Raw genomic sequence first — 9,585 nt, forward strand, 5'->3', positions numbered from 1 at the left:
GAGAAAATGAACGTCTGGTTGCCAGACCACGTCTCATTTGAGAAGTGGGAGGCGTTAGCCAGGCTATATAAACACAACTATTTCAAAAAATATTTTCAAAGGTCAGAGGTCAAAGGTAAAAACACACTATAAATATATCGAGCTAAGACTTTTGAAGTTTGAACCTGGAAAACAACAGTGTTGGCTCCATATAAGTAAAAAGAACATTCAAAAGTGTTAGGTAGTTTTACTACAAATTGGAAAAAAGTCAGACTAAATGGGTAATTTAGTGAGTGGCTCTTTCAAATGCAAATTAAGGTGAATGTGCCATTTGAATGGGCCAGCTGCAGGTGAAATCCTAGGATTTAGCCAGGCTAGCAGCCCCCCCAATCTGCAACAATTTTGAAGGTGCATTGCTCCCAGCTTCACCGAGGTAGTTATCTAAAGATAAAACGTTAGGCTTGTTAAACAGCTCGCTTTAGATTGGGGGGCTGCAGGCTACAAATAGGTAAGATTTTTTTTTTAACCATAAACAAGCTGCTTATAAACAGTTAGTTAATGTTATTAAAGGATAACAACAGTTAGCTAATGAATTGTTATTATGCACTGTTAATACCTTATACAGTAAGCACTTGTTATTCTAAAGCGTTACCCATGTTTTTTTGTTTTTTTTTATCAAAGTTGATGTCTCGCAGGTCATTCATCATTGACAAAGCTACTTACTTATACAGAACATACATATATTTATTCCCATACATTTTCATCATAAGTTAATGACAGAGTGTGAAAGAGCATAGACAGACGTACTGAATGATGGTGGTTTAGAGGGGAAGTGTACGTGATCAGATGCACTCAAGATAGAAGTTTACGTGCGTCTCATCAGCCTAGAGGCCCCTTCACCACAACACATCAGTCCTCTTGCAGCAGTAGCTTGGTTTCAGTTTCAGTCCTTGACTCCTTCAGTCCATCAGTACTTTGTAACGCATTACTCCCAACACTGGCCATGAATATATAAACATGCTTTGAGTATGGCAGTGATACAATTTGCTATGAGATATAGAAAAATAGTAGCCTGGTGATCACCAGACTAAGCTCAATCTATATGGCAATAAATCTAACCTTGAACCTTGAACTTTGATTCTTATAAGATTGAACATTAGTATGGGGAGGCTGCGCTTTGTTTCTACTGTACAAGAGGCGTGATATATGGGCATAGTTCAAATGACTCTGTAAACTAGGATAGTCCTTCAACCAATCAGACCAACGATAAAGTGCATATTTTGGATGAGCTTTTCTGATTGGCAGGGAACAGAGGAGATGGGCAGGCCTCCAGCCTGTGCTGCCGGGCGAAAGCCAAATTCACCAGAAGTTCAGGCGGGGTTCACCCAGCCTAGTAAAATACGCTTCTGTTCAAGTGTGAGTGAAACATGGCTGTGTGACAAACTGCACAGGAAGGAAACAGAGCCATGTGCAGCCAGAGGCCTCTTAGCAAAAACTCCCCTTAGAGAGAGGGAGGGGAGAGGTGAGAATGTTTCAATCATTTGTAAGTGTTGCCAACTACAGTACAATCAGCAAAAACTCCTCTTAGAGAGACGGAGCGGAGAGCTGAACAGGAGCACAGGAGCAAAACTCCTCTGAGAGAGGGAGTGGAGAGGTGAACAGGAGCAAAAACTCCTTTTAGAGAGAGGGAGGGGAGGTGAGAATGTTTCAATCATTTGTAAGTGTTGCAAACTACAGTACAATCAGCAAAAACTCCTCTAAGAGAGAGGGAGGGGAGAGGTGAGAATGTTTCAATCATTTGTAATCCTATGTGAAAAATGAGAATAATCACCTACGTCATCTAGTTTTAAATATTTATACTTACAGGTGTGTGTTGTAAGTGTTGCAAACTACAATCATGTGCATGGATAATGTATGGGAAGTATTGGAAACTACAATCATGCACATGGATAATGTATGGGAAGTATTGGAAACTACAATCATGTGCATGGATAATGTATGGGAAGTATTGGAAACTACAATCATGTGCATGGATAATGTATGGGAAGTATTGGAAACTACAATCATGCGCATGGATAATGTATGGGAAGTATTGGAAACTACAATCATGCGCATGGATAATGTATGGGAAGTATTTTGTGTTGCAAACTACAATCATGCGCATGGATAATGTATGGGAAGTATTTTGTGACAAGAGGGAACTCACGCATACCAAGTTGCTTGCGGGAGACATTGCGGTAGGAGACAGAAGCAGCAGATACTTAGAACATGTAAGAATCTTAAAACCACAACGTACCAAACGCTCAATGCTCTAACCACAATCAGATGTGTTGTTGAACGCACCATGAACAACATCCTGTAAGGGATCATATGAGGGTCAGACTTCAATGTGTGTCTTAAAGAGACCCTATGCAACTTTATGCAGGAGACGATCACTCCTTGTTTACATCTGGAAGTCTGAGACGAAGAACCACGCTTGCAATTTATATATTTAAATATAGCCTATACATGTATAAATATACACGCTAAAGCTGTCGGGGAAGCTCTGCAGAGAAAATGCAAGCATAAAACGAGCGAAAACGAAAAACGAAACCGAAACCAGAGATGAAATTGCCAATCCTGCATAGTTCCTCTTTAAGAGTTCCTCTTCTAGAAATTCAGCAATACGCAAATAGCAACTGAACTGTGTAGAACAGGCAAAAGGCCTATTCAAAACTTGGGGATAAGAGACCATCGTGAGAGTCTTGGCCCTTTTTTGCAACCCAACCTTTGCCTTGATTTTCTTTTGTTTGTTTGGTAAGTTACTTCTTATTGACTGCACTATCTCAAAGGCGACTGCTTATACATGCGACTGTTGGCTTGAAGTGTTTATCTGTGGTAAGAGGTGTAGTTATCCAAGTGTCTCAAGGTTATGCATAAATGTTCTATGGATGAGCCAATAGACAACCTACGTTTATTATTCTATTACCTTTTGGATAATAAATAATACGCATACTGTACGTAACAATAGTCAGACCTACAGAATGATAGTGATTCAAAGGTGAAAAGTATCTGGGATCAGAAGCACGAGGGCTTTATTGCATAGTCCAGTTTCATCAGCTTAGAGGAACACACTTAGCCACAACACTTTCAGTCTCCCTGAAGAAGAAGTATTTGATTGAATAGTCCAGTTTCATCAACACTTCACAACACTTTCAGTTCTCCTGAGGCAGCAGCTCTTCCACTTTATGCATAGCCATACTTTAACGTTTATCAGCTTAATGCAGTTGCTGTAGACTTTATGCGTAACATACTTTAACGTTTATCAGCTTAATGCAGTTGCTGTAGACTTTATGCGTAACATACTTTAACGTTTATCAGCTTAATGCAGTTGCTGTAGACTTTATGCATAACCATACTTTAACGTATACAGTTGTTGTAGACTTTATGCATAACATACTTTAACATTTATCAGCTTAATGCAGTTGCTGTACACTTTATGCATAACCATACTTTAACATTTATAAGCGTATACAGTTGCTGTACAGAAGTGCATGAGCTGTTACCTTCAAGTTTATTAATACAATCCTTCCACTGACCAGTTTAGTTTTTTATAACACCATATTTCATCTCTGATATCTCATTGCCAGTGTAGTTCCATTCTACTCACCGTCCACAGATCAGGCCATGATCTTATAATTACTGAGAACAGACTTTATCTCATAATCTCATTACTATTGTGTACTGAGAACAGACTCTATCTCATAATCTCATTACTATTGTGTACTGAGAACAGACTTTATCTCATAATCTCATTACTATTGTGTACTGAGAACAGACTTTATCTCATAATCTCATTACTATTGTGTACTGAGAACAGACTCTATCTCATAATCTCATCACTATTGCGTACTGAGAACAGACTATCTCACAATCTCATTACTATTGTGTACTGAGAACAGACTCTATCTCACATTACTATTGTGTACTGAGAACAGACTCTATCTCATAATCTCATTACTATTGTGTAGTTCCTCTGTGTAATAGCTAGAGCTGGCCTGTTATGTGTGCTTGTTTGAGCGTGGGAGCGTTCCTACCAGTCTTCTCTCAAGCTCAGGCGACAGCATGCTAAACCACAATGGTTTCAGAGTGTGAGGTATGCATTTTAGAGTCATCTAGAAGCAGGAGTGTTTTATGTGATTTGCAAACCACTGTATTCTGTTTTTATTTTCACCTTTCACTAGTCCAGTCATGCATATGTACAGTATAGTATTAAAATACATAATTTCACGAATTGAAACTGATCTATATCTTATTATTACCTCCGCCAAGGAGGTTAAGTTTTCATTGGGGTTTGTTTGTTTGTTTGTTTGTTTGTTCGCAAGACAACTCAACATTTTCAGGGAAGGCCTGAAATGATTACATTTTGGGAGTGATCCGTATTACTGTCTGGATCCAGGAAGCAGTTATGTTTTTGCTTGATGGAGGTCTGTGCTCTCAGAGTGCTTTTCTAGTTGTTATTGTTATTATGGAGTCATTATATCTTATCAATCTGTCACAGTCAAATCTGTCATACATACAAGCAAACACAGACATACAAGAAGGGTTCGTTAGTTCTTTAGTGAGTTTTTTTTTGGTAGTTTGCAAATGGAGTGCATTAGCACCACCTGCTGGAGTGGAGTGTGCACACATCAAGTCTGAGACGCTGCTTTACACACAGTAACCGTGTCACAGTTAAAAAATGTATGAGAAGCGTTTTCAACGAAAAAGTGAAAAGATCTTTCAATAGCTAATTGCCACCACATGTACATCACATGTCACACACTCACACCATGGTGGGGATCTGAATTTAGCCTAATGCTCGATTAGTATAAGTATATATATTTTTTTTGATCCCGTGAGGGAAATTCAGTCTCTGCATTTAACCCAATTTAACCGAGTTAATGAACACACACAGCACACAGTGAACACACAGTGAGGTGAATCACTAACCCAGAGCAGTGAGCTACCTGCCCAACCAACGGTGCTCAGGGAGCAGTGAGGGGTTAGGTGCCTTGCTTGCCCAAGGGCACTTCAGCCGTGGACTGGTCGGGGATCGAACCGGCAACCTTCAGGTTAAAAGCCCCGAAGCCCTAACCAGTAAGCCACGGCTGTGTGGAGTGCACAACAGCTGGGTTACCTGTCCGTCATTAGTTTAGCACCGTCACCCAGTTAGAGCTTGCTCACTGCTTGCATGACACGCACATCTTCAGTGTGGATCGAGGCATTCTGCAGTAATAGCGAAATAGGAACATGTATTATTGTATGTGTCAGGAAAGCATGTTGGAAGCGTTTCCAGACAAAAAGAGATGCTAAAGACATGTTGATTGACCTCTCCTCAGCCAAAAGAGATGATAAAGACATGTTGATTGACCTCTCCTCAGCCAAAAGAGATGAAGACATGATGATTGACCTATCTTTACTGTGTTCCTTGTGTGTTCCAGCCTGTATTTTTGTACTATACTGTAGGCATTGACTGTAGACAATGGGTGAAAAGACTCCACTGGAAAAAATACTTTTAGGTAGGCCACAAGGTTTCACCTGCTGCTGCAATTTTCACAGTCATTTCGTTCATTCAACTTGCAGAATTGTGGGTAGATACAACATTTCTTGCATTAGATAAATTAAATAAATTGTGTTCCCCAACAGTATCTTTTCAGATTCTAGTGCTCCCCATATCCATAGTGGAGATTGTAATTGGTGAGTGGCTTTATGTCAATTAACTTACCTCAGTTGCTGCTAACCAATAGACTGCATGAATATGTACACCTGCATAATCATCACATTACATTACTCTCTGTTGCCATCCTCAGGTGTGCTGTACCTGGATAGCTGTCCGGTACAGGAGAACATACCTGTCTACCTGCTGGTGACGGGAGTCTTCACCTTGCCCCTGGTGCTTCTAGCCTGCCTCCCCCACAACCGACCCATAGTATACACCTGCATCGTATGGAACTTCATCTTCTCCCTCTTCCTCTTGTGTTGGGTCATTGCAGGTAAGATATTGCAGGTCAACCCTACAGAATATAAATTGACATGCAAATCCAGTGTGATGTAAATACATTATGATAGAGTGCATAAGTGAAAATGTCACATTGTCCTGGCCATGCGATTTCCAGTTCTAAATAAACAAACTGCAAATGCCATTTCCTTCACTGTGTTGATTCTTTCAAAAAAAAAAAAAAGAATTGTAAGCTGTGAAAATCACTACCATGTTGAGGCGTCTATGTATTCCTCTGATGAACTAAAAGAAGTTCACGCTTGCATGAAAAACAAAAATGTCTAATGTAACAACATGCTGAGCTAATCCATGATTACATAGGCCTAAAGTTAGCTGTTAGATGTTAACCGATGTCAACTCGTAAAGCAAAAACGCTCCTTTTTCTGTAAAACAACCATGTAGCATAAGATTTCACGTGAATTTGGTTTGTTTAGAACAGAAATTCGGTTGCTACAGAAATGTGACACACTTGAATCACACTTACGCACTCTATTGTAACTGAAGTTGTTTTATGTTCTATGCATAGAATACATTTATCATTGGTTTATATCAACAGGTGATGAGTGTTGCTGTATATTTAAGATGGTCTCTCTGTCTGTCTGCAGGTAGTATGTGGATCTATTCAATATACCAGCCCAATTACAACTCAACTGCAGGGATCTACTGTGACAAGACTGTCTACCTATTTGCATGTTGGATGAGCCCACTGAATGTCATAATAGCAGGGGGAGGCATTGCTGTGTGTCACTTAACGTTTAAATCACTTTTCTCAAAAATTGCAGCCTGTCTATTGGGCTGACACTTCTTAACCAAATCAACTCCCAACAAGCTATCCTTAAGTGTATCGGCTACGGATGATTAATGGCAATTTCATATATGGCCTTTTCACCTTCAGGACCTTTAAGGACATTAATTTTGTCCTCAGTTTGTGAATAATGTATTGTAAATAAATAAATGTTTTCTTTAAAATACAGGTGTCATAAGTATTGGAACTTCTATGTGTTAAAATTCCCATAGAGGCTTGCAGATTTTTATTTGTTTTATTTTTTAAAATGCCAGTTATTTCATGTATCCGGGACACTATGCACCCTGATGAAGTCCCCTTGGCCTTTGGAATTCAAATAACCCCACATCAACACATACCCTTCACCATACCAAGAGATTGGCGTGTTTTTATTTCAGTTAGCCTATTGGATGCTTTGAATTGCATTGAGCTCAATGAGAATGACTATTTAATAATTCAACTTGAATAATTTACAATATAATACCACATGCCACAACATGTGGAGTGCCTCCGATTAATGCCAGATGTGCCTTATCTGGCCCCTGTGTGTCACTGTGCTCCCTGAATCCTTGCATTAAACCAGCTACCTGCATTCTAGTTTCAAGAGGTGTTATTAACGAATCTTTTGATGGGCAGAAATGGTGGCACAATGTCCGCTTCCACGTTGTATCGGTCAAGGTTGCCATGGTCGTGGACACCTCAACAGGTACAGGCCAGATGTATTGATTATGTATTTAATATTATGATTTATTTACTCATAGGCTATTGCAATCTAATGCCATTGTTAGCTGTATTTGTTCTATATTGACATCATGCCATATCAATATAAAATGCAGAACATGGAAATAGCTCAATTTTTTAATAGCACCAGTCAATTTCGAGATTTTGTGCTAGTTTGCTACCTTAGCATGTATTCTACCACCCTACTACAACAACAAAGCCCAATTTGCACATTTAAGTGTTTATTTCATGACATTTTGTCCACTCGTGCCTATATATTTCTCCTAATTTCACCAAAAGTTCACATTCTAAAGTGTCATGTACTACCGCGACCGTGATCCAAATCATATCTTGTTTGACACCGTTGGAAAGCCCTGTTTCTCCTACATGATGCTATGCGATCCAAATATGGGCATTTCCTTTGTATTAGCAACCAATCCCGAAAGTTCAAAGACGAGTCTAGGCTGAGAATAGCCTGGGTGTTCCCATACTGCCTTGCGCGGTGATTTCTTTCACGCTGCTAAGGCAGTCTGGAAACTAACGCCCACATTTTTGCCTGATGTTGGCGACCAATCACAGAACAGGTTGTGAAATTTGGCACACTGATTGGGGACAGTCTCATGATTCATTTCACCAAGTTCTATTTTGGCAGCTTGAGTGCTGTAGCGCCACCAACAGGTCAAAGTTGGACCTGCGTTCACGCTATAACCTTTGACCAGTCGCTCCGTCCGTTCAACGGACCCCATGACGTCAATTTCTGCCATGATGGATTTTCAGCCATTTTGGATTTCATCAAAAACACTTTTAAAAAAAGGTATCACAGGTCACAAATCTTATCTGAGTGTCACCATATTTGACACCTATCCTCAGAGCAAGCCTTACACAGGTTGGGGCTTCACACCTTTGCTGCTTAGCCCCCCAAAATTGTTTTTGCTTATAAAACATAAAATGTGTTTGCTTAGATAAAATGTTTTGTGTTATACGAAATTAAATGTGACAGAGGACAGGATGTCGGGACAGGATCCAAAGGACATGTTGTATGACTTTGATGAAGCATATCTAAATTAGATTAGATTAGATTAAACTTTATTTCCATTGTGCATTGTAAAATAACACAAAGCTGTTAGAAATGCAGTTAAACAATAAAAAGCGGTTCCAGAAAGGGGAAGATAAAAGGGGAAGTAGTGGCACCAGCTGGTTGGGACGAAAACAAGTTACAAGGAAATGCTTGGACCCTTTTTACTGTACAAGAAATGGCCAGGGTGAAGCTAAACGCTCCCATGTACAATATGTATAGATAGAGCTTTACATTGTAAGATTAATCTTACTACAGAATCTTACTACAGTCTTTTTCTGTCCTAATGCATTGCCTAGTTCTGTATGTATGCTTGTGGGGTACAATAAACTTTGCATTTGGCTCTAAAGTTGAAAGTGTGTACGTTGACTGGAATATCTTACACGCCTCATGCCTGTTTCCTGGAAACCATGTGACCTGGCACAGATACCTGCCCTTTCTGCCCCCTCCCAGTGGATAAGACACAGACCTGCCCCATACAGTATGCCCCCGCCCAGTAGATAAGACACAGACCTGCCCCATATACCCCCTCCCAGAATGTAAGGCATGAATATGTGTAAGTAACAGCATTCACTCAAGAGTTCATGAGGAGGATAACCTGCAGGCAATCAAAGGTCAGTACATTTTACAACAAACAGCAGAATTCATTATGATACACATTACACACTGATTCTATTTGTTGTTATAAAATTCAGTTGTAATTTAATTTTTCATATAAATGTACAGATAAGCCTAAAATAATTGATATGTATGTATGTAAGTCTATGTAAAATATCTTTGTATTTGAGCAATAGCTTTCCTTTGAACTGACATATGCACAGGGCATTGATCTGGAATTATATCACGCACTACTACTGCTTGTTGCCTATGGGGACTATTTCCAGGTACTGCTTGATATCACTGCGCCCATGGTACATTTGCAACTTTCCTTGATTATTCCGCCAGAATGACAGTGTAGTTCCTTGTCAAATCAGAAAATCGGCAGGTTTCATTTTCAGTTTGTATCTT

General features: G+C 39.7%; 1 protein-coding gene across 5 annotated transcripts in view; it reads left to right on the top strand.

Annotated features, from left to right (window-relative positions):
* LOC134080813 (cell death-inducing p53-target protein 1-like) overlaps positions 1-6,900 on the top strand; it is a 24,123-nt gene extending 17,223 nt beyond the window's left edge. For all 5 annotated transcript variants that reach the window (XM_062537441.1, XM_062537426.1, XM_062537459.1 and 2 more), the window contains 4 exons: positions 5,442-5,519; positions 5,647-5,697; positions 5,811-5,993; positions 6,604-6,900. The gene's annotated coding sequence lies outside the window, so the exon portion shown is untranslated. The remainder of the gene's footprint in view (positions 1-5,441; positions 5,520-5,646; positions 5,698-5,810; positions 5,994-6,603) is intronic.
* Positions 6,901-9,585: the final 2,685 nt, after the last annotated feature.

The sequence above is a fragment of the Sardina pilchardus genome, chromosome 1 (genome assembly GCF_963854185.1).
Source record: "Sardina pilchardus chromosome 1, fSarPil1.1, whole genome shotgun sequence".
Lineage (NCBI taxonomy): Eukaryota > Metazoa > Chordata > Actinopteri > Clupeiformes > Clupeidae > Sardina > Sardina pilchardus.